The sequence below is a fragment of the Triturus cristatus genome, chromosome 1_1, assembly GCF_964204655.1.
Source record: "Triturus cristatus chromosome 1_1, aTriCri1.1, whole genome shotgun sequence".
Taxonomy (NCBI): domain Eukaryota; kingdom Metazoa; phylum Chordata; class Amphibia; order Caudata; family Salamandridae; genus Triturus; species Triturus cristatus.
Window position 1 is genome coordinate 66,707,284 of NC_140579.1, and position 7,787 is coordinate 66,715,070.

Here is a 7,787-nt window from a genome sequence, read left to right on the forward strand (position 1 = left end):
AGACACTGCAATTTTTGAACCGTTCAATGTTATCCTATGGAGGAAACCAATAATGTGGTCAAACAGGTCAGTTTGCAACTTACAGTTCCAGTCTTTGGGACCAAAGATTAGCAAGGGGTAAGGGTCAGTACCAAAACTGCGCCAACAGCAGTACAGTGCGGCCAGGCTCAGAGATCAAAATCGAAGTTCAGCCCAATGCATGTCAATGGAGACTGGAGGTGCTGGAACCCACGCTGCTGGCAGGTAAGTAAATCGGTTGCAGGGGGCCAAGTTTGGGGGTTAGGACCCGCATGGGGAGCCATAAAGCAGCACCAAACATACACCATAAGCGGCACAGGGGCAGTCGGGTGCAGGATGCAATTTCAGCATCGTGCACCCAATGCTTTTAAATGGAGACTTTGCTTTCAACAAACAGGCTGCAGGCGTTGCACCGGAGGTTTTAGGAGGTAGACCAACAACAGCAGAGGTAAGTAGCGATGTTGGGGGTCATAAGGGCACCATCAATCTGGCTCACCAAGGCCCTGGGGCATCGGGTGCAGGGGTGCCTTTAGAAGTCGGAGCCTTCTTACCGGAGCAGGTCGTGGTCAGGGGGAACCTCTGGAGTCAGGCTGTAGGCTTCGTCGTGGAGTCCAGGAGGGGTCAGCCAATGCTGGACTTGAGGTCAGGATCGCTGGGGAACCTGTTCTGGGTCAGTTGTCCATCTGGACACGGGCCGGAGGCATCAGGTACAGAGTGGGCAGGTCACTGGAGTCCTTTGTGTTGGTTTTTTGGGGACAGAACCACTGTCCTCTGGATTTCTGGTCTTTTTTTAAGTTCAGGCAGTCTTCTTTGGGTTTCTGGAAGTCGCTGGTGTCAGGATAGGCATCGTCTTCTCACAGGGTTTTGGAAGCTGGAGTCAGGCCGCTAGGGCTAGAGCCAAGTCAGTACTCGTCTTCAAGCTTTGCTGCACGGTGTGGTGTCTTCTATGTCCTTCTTAGGTCAAAGGTAGCTAGTTTCCAGGTCTGGGGGAGCCACCTAAATACTACATTTAGGGGGCGTTTTAGCAAGTGGGGCCAATGGGCACCTACCTGGGTTGACAGCACCCGCTATTATGCCCTCATCCTGTGGGATGGGGCATTGACCTTGCCCTGATTGGAGGAGTCCCCTCAACTTCAAGATAGAGGGGACTGAAAAGTGTGCTTAACTTTCCCTCCTCCACCTGAGGGTGGTGTTGGCAAGGGTGGGCACACCTCCTTGCCTTTCTAAGTTTCCCCGTGGTTTTCCCACCCACAGTGGGGGAGTAGACCTGGGGCTTCCATCTGCTGCTGGCAGCAGAGGCTGGGGGTCCCATTACAAAGGTGGGAGGCCTTTGAAGCTTCCCTTTCGCGCACTGGGCCCATCCTGGGGGAGGAGGTGCGACACCTCCATCCAGTATGTGAATTGTTTGTGGTCCCAGGGCATAGGCTCTCCACCCAGGGGTTCAGAAACATCTCTGTGCTTGGCAGGCTGCCTAACGCCAGTCAGTGACAACGCCAATGTAGGAAGCTGGCTCTGTATACGGTATGCCACTAGATGGTTATACCATGCACAGAGTCCAGGGGTTCCCCAAAAGTGTACAGGGCTAATTTGAAATAGAACTACTTTTTACTTTCAAAAGTCAACACTAAGTGTAATTTTTTAACAGTTCAGTGATGTGGTTGGTTTTTGGGAATAGTAATGTGTTCTCAAGAAAGGAAAAAAACATTCCTTGCATTTACTCCAGTTTCCTAGTTAGGTGTCAATATAAGTGGTGTCTAGGTGGTTCCAGGCAAATCGTTGGTGAGATAAATAGATAGGCTGACTGGGGTTAGTTATTGTTAGTTAGCAGAGAGAGGTTTTAAAGGAGGAGAGGTTGTGGTCCATGAAATGAGGTGTAAGCCATTTGCAGAATAACAATAAGAGAGATTAAGGCAGACAGCCATTTGAGTGAGCGGGCCTATACTCTAGAAACATAGGGCATGCAGAGGATGGAAGGTAAGGAGAGGGTCACTCTGAAGAAAGGAAGGAAAGGCATTATTCAGAGGAGAGCAAATTCAACTTTTCATGAACTTTTTATAATTATAGGGGGAGAAGGCTTTAGGAGATCACAAGCAATATGAGAAAGTAAGCTACAGAAGGAAACAACATTATATATTGTGCCCCATTTCACCAGACAGCTTAAACATGTGAATCCAAGTATACACATCATTAAAACTTTAAGAGCTCAAGCCTGCTGTTAGCCAGGCCTAGGACAGTCCTTTTTCTGGAATATCACAACCTTGGTGCAGGGTCTGTAAGTTGCACAAGCTGACCTGGTGCAAAAGAAGTAAGGGCCTGATTTAGATCTTAGCGGTCTTACTGTCGTCCTGCCGCTGCGCTGTTGCCATGTACTCTGTTGAGCCAAGAGCAGTCCGCCCGCTGTGTTTAGGTGTTGTGGCTAGAGATAGAAGACTTCCGAGGTGGCAGTCTTCTCTGCTGGCTAGCAGTACTCCGGCACCATTAGGCCAGCAGGAATGTGCACAGCTGATTTGGATGTTCCCGTTGGCAGTGTCCTGGCAGCGAAGTCCTGATGTGGTGGGGCAATGGTGGCGTGGAGACAGATAAGTTCTACTTATTTACATCTCAATACACATATATGTTGTATATATGTCAATACGTGCATGTAGGTACTTTGTACAGGCCATTGTTTTTACAAATAGCAATGCACACCAACAACATTCACACAACATTGACTGTACACACACACCCACCAGAAAAGCCTACCTTAAAATCCGGTGACAACAGGGTGGCTGAGCATCATGGTCAAGTAGCAGCAGCACAACGAGGACCTGAACAATGGCGTTGAAGATGGAATCAAAGGTGTGGCCCCAAAAAAGGTGAGTTTCACCTCTATTTCTTTGTTTCCGCCAACATGAGCTTGCTGGCTTCCCAGCCACAGTTGCCTAGAAGGAAAGGAACTTCGTAATCTGGATGGCAGGATTCTCAGCGGGACTTCCTCCAACAGCTGCTCCAGCCTCGGACGCCATCGATGCAGGAGGCATATCCTGAGGGAGTAGGCAGGACAGCGGCGGTCTTCTCTCCAATGTCCAGCCAACATCTAAATCGGGCGGGAGGACCTCCAAGGCTGTGGACGGGAAGACTGTCAAAAAAAGTGACAGCGGACCAGACAAGTCAAAATCGAAATCAGGCTCAAAGTCTCATTTACCGATCTTCCCTCACTATTCTGTATTAAAGGTTATTTTACTCACTCACTAAAAATGTGTTGTTTTGCCCTATATGAGCATCTCTCAGATAGTTTTATACCATGTTATCTAATCCCACTCCTTCTACAACACAGCAGAGCAACCGTTTATAGGAAAGGTACCTAGTGTTTGTAGAGTCTTGCAAGTAAGAAATGAAGGAACCCTTTTGGCTCCTGAGAGACTCCGTAGAACTGTGATGTAAGTGTTAGAGCAGAATGCACTGAAGGCTGTTTTAGATTGTTGAGTTCGCAGTTGTACGCAGACGAATAAAGAGGTGTAAAAATAAGCTTTGTGTGTGGCTTAATCATTGGCGGGTACCCTGGCTGGGAAAGACACTACAACTGGCGATGAAAATGGGATAAGTAACCCGAAGATAGACAGTGCTCTTCCAGACAGTTTGCCATGGTGCAAGCATACTGCTTGTGCATGTCACATGTTTTGCAGTCGAAATACAGAATCGGCACTTAATGCATGTAGAGTCAAAGCACAATTCCATCCGTTGTAAAGAAGTTGAAATCAATTAAAGCACTGCAAAGAATTCTAAATATCGGTGGTTGAGAACCTGACGGCCAGACTGTATATCAAGGTACAGTGCTGCTACGCAATATACAATCATACGTAATCCGGAACATTGACGCTAAAGGTAGACACAACCAGGTTTCAAAGAGCAGCTATTAATAATCACAAGTTGCAAGATAATGATACAAGTTGAAAGTGGTGAAGACAAAGTGCAACCATAGACACGTCAAAGAATAAAATAGTTATTAACTTACCAGAACCTGAGTAAAGTGAGCCAGTACGGCCTCAGCGGCAGGTGCTGCAGCCCAGGCAAAGCACAGGGGGTGTGCTTACGATTCTGGTGGGTGCTGCAAGCCGACTGAGGGACCGTGAAGGCAGTTGGAACAGGAACATAGCAGTGGGTGACAATCAAATTGGTCACACACATTGAAACGCTGCTTTTCAAATGGAGGCAAAAATGGAGGGCATAATTTCAAAAGTCATCAAGGATGATCCAGAGGCCAGCACTTCTCCCGCAAGAAATGCGCATGCGTGGGCGCACGTGCATGCGCAGTTTTCTCAAGCCTTATTGGTACGGCAAGGAAGAGGAGGAGGGCTGCCTACACAGGTAAGTGGTTTTAAGTTTCTTTTTAATTAAGGTTAAATTATTTCTTATTGGGTGGTGGAGGCAGGGGCTGGCAAACTCTTCTCCGCTGAGGAGTGTGTGGAGATTTGCCTTCTCTGCGTTCTCCGTGGAACGCGGAGAAGTCAAATCTCTGCACACTCCGCGGGCGGAGCGGAGGTCTCCGCCCAGGGTTACATTTTTTAACGGAGGGAAGATGTAGTGTCTTGCGAGTAAGAAGTGATAGAACCCTTTTAGCTGCTGAGAACTGTGACGTACGTGTTAGAGCGGAATGCATTGAAGGCTGGTTTAGAATGTTGAGCTCGCAGTTGCAGACAGATAAATAAAGAAGTGTAAAACTGGGCTCCGTGTGTGGTGTAGTCATTGGCGGATACCCTGGTTGGAGAAGACGCTACAGCGTTAACATTCCAAGTGTATGTTATGCGTATTTGTGTATGTGACCCGTGTTAGTAAAGGAGGTCTGTGGATCCCACTTTCAAAACCCCTGGCCTGTCCATTTGCACAGGATTTTGGTAATGTTGTTCGCAAATTGCTGGTATATTTGAAAGATTATGTAAGAGGCTAAATCTTTCTGTATATTTAATATTTTCATATTGGTGTTATTGTTATGGGTTTGTGTTTTTACTGTGGGGATTTGATGTGTAGTAAAGGATTAGTGATTAAGTATTATTAAGGGAAATGTGTAGGATGGCAATGATCTACAATGGAACTCTGCATGATTGTGGAGAAAATGATGATCTGCAAGGGAGGCTTGACAGTTGCAAGGAGCTTAGGATGGATGAAGTGTTATGAAGTTGCTCCTGGCTCAACCAGCTACCAGCAGCTTGCAAAGAATCATTTGTTACAACTTCTCAAGGCTCTATCCGAATTTATCATCGCAAAGCCCTGCAGGGGCCTTATGTCAGAAGATCACTTACAAAAATATCTTCCCATCGGACACAATGGTTCTCTATTAAGATATTTTGGTTTCAATATTGTGGTACAATATTCTCTGAGGTTTAAATAACAAAAAGACCATTGTAAAGAAAAAGTGGATGTCCCTTCCAACAAATACTTCAACCATTAACAGAAAGTCCACAGTAATAAACAATAACTGATGGACACAAAACATAAGCAAAAAAGCATTTGGTTATTTGCAGGGTCTTCAGCTTGAGAATGATTTTTGCCATATTTATAATGTGCAAAACTTCTGCATGGCCTGTAGGACTTTAGAGAGGTGGAAGATTGTGAGAATCAGAGCTTTTTCCATGTCCTTAGGAAATCAGTAGTTACTGAGCAGTTCTCAAGTGAGCAAGCATCATTTACCAATGCCATTTACCGCTTCTGTCTGGGCATGGGGTACAACAGGGCTGCTCAAAGAAGCCACAATGAGGCATTAAGTACTGTTGTAAAATTGCACAAATATTGCATCTGTTGAGGCTGCTTGGCAGTGAGTTTTTTAAATTTAAATTCTATAGCTGCTTTTCTCTGTTCTTATGAAGCCGTGTTTTTGGGACTATCCGCGGCACCTTACAAGCAGACCTCAGGGTGCGACGTGGCACATATTGTGAATACAAAGAGCAGGGCCACTGGAACTATGCACCGGGAGAGGACCAAAGTATTTCACAAGGTTGACTAAACTATGTGGCAATGAAAGGCAAATTATGTGGCACAATGCAGCTTATTTTATGATAGCTTTACTTCATCATTTTGTCCTTTGTTACCCATTCTAACACTGCCATAGTAAAGGTTTCACCTCAATAATATCAGTTAAATACAGAAATGGAGCAGGAAGCTACTGAAAGATGACCAATCGAGGGCCTTCTACTGCGTGACAAAACCTGGCTGCTTTTTGACAAACTTTTGATCCGTTTGAGATACAAACCATTTTTTTCTTAATATCTAGAAATTATGCGTGAGATGGTGGATTATGTGAAAAGTGGGCATCTCCATAAATATGCGGAAAACATCACTGCTGTAGAATCGCATAATTCCAGTGGCCCTGACCGTGGGCTACTCACAATGATATTTTCCCACTAAAAGTTAGTGGCCATTTGTTAATCGTCATTGGATAGCATTAGCACACTCCATTCTAGGATTAATAACAGACACTAGTGTGTGTGTTTTGTGGGGAATTCTGTCTAAATAAAGTAATAGCTGATTCAGCTGCGTTTGGGTTTCAAAACTGAAGGTTGATGTGCCACATAACTAGCAGTTTTTGCTGACTTCACTAAAGTGAAAATGAACATTTTGCTTCCAAAGGAAAACGAATTAAAGAAACAATCAGTGTCTACAGCTAGGAAATTCTTCTGAAAGGGATGCATCCTCCAGAGGTAGCACTCTGCCTAATTGTCTGTCGCGTGCATAGTGAGGACCATAGCAGCACTAGTTTCGACACTCCACGCGGTCTTAACCTAGTGACAAAGTTACCATTCCAGATGGAGTTCCTGTCTGGTACGATTTTTGGATTATCCTGGTATGGACCATAAATTACAGTTTATGTCTCCACTGCTATGTCACATTAATATTGCTAGAATTATGTCCGTGTACCCTTTGGTCATGAAAGTGTATGACACCCGTTGCATAGAAATAATTAGGGATTGATATAGGATTCCCTGTTCGAGTTTATTCACTGCATAAGTAGTACTGGGAATAAGACTGATTTGTCCTTGTGTCTTTGGGCACCAAGATAGTGATAAGAAAGTCTAATGTCCTGAAGAGGGTCACATGCACGTCTTACATAATGAGACCGAAACATCATTGCCAGTTTTTGCTGGTGTTTCGAAATGTGTGCCTCTTCTGTCGTAACGGGAATTAGGGTGCTTATGTCTAGACAGAAGAACTTTTTAACCACACTCCCATTGTTTTGGGCAATATTGTGTTTTTTTAAGCTGGTGTTGTGTCTGTTGACTCACTGTCGGCGTTGTGTGTTGTAAATATGGGACATTTAAATATGAAAATATTTATTATTAAAAATTGATTATTTTTGAAAATCTATTTTCCATACTATAGCTCAATCAAAAAATGTTTCCTTGGGAACCATATTGTTAATTTTCATTGTATATTTTCCAACTTCCTTGGGGCGACTGAGTTGGCCGAAATGTGGTAAACCTCACCAAAGTGTCTGGGAGGCCAGTCAACTCAGTGGGTTCTAGTAGTGTGCTGTGAGTGTTATTCATCCAGGAGGCGACCTCCTACATCCCTTCTTCAGGATCTCACAGTTATCGCCTGGACCTTTGGCACACAGTTTTGGAGGCACCACAAGGAGCAGGTGGTGGCCCTAGAATATAATTTATATTAGCGTTACACTTCGAGACTCTCGGACCCCAAGCGCCCCAGAAGCACCACCTTTTTTGAAGCTCTGGTGGCGCTGTGTGCTGACCCATATTTACAAGGCCTTCTCAACAGCCATAAGTAGGATAGAGGAG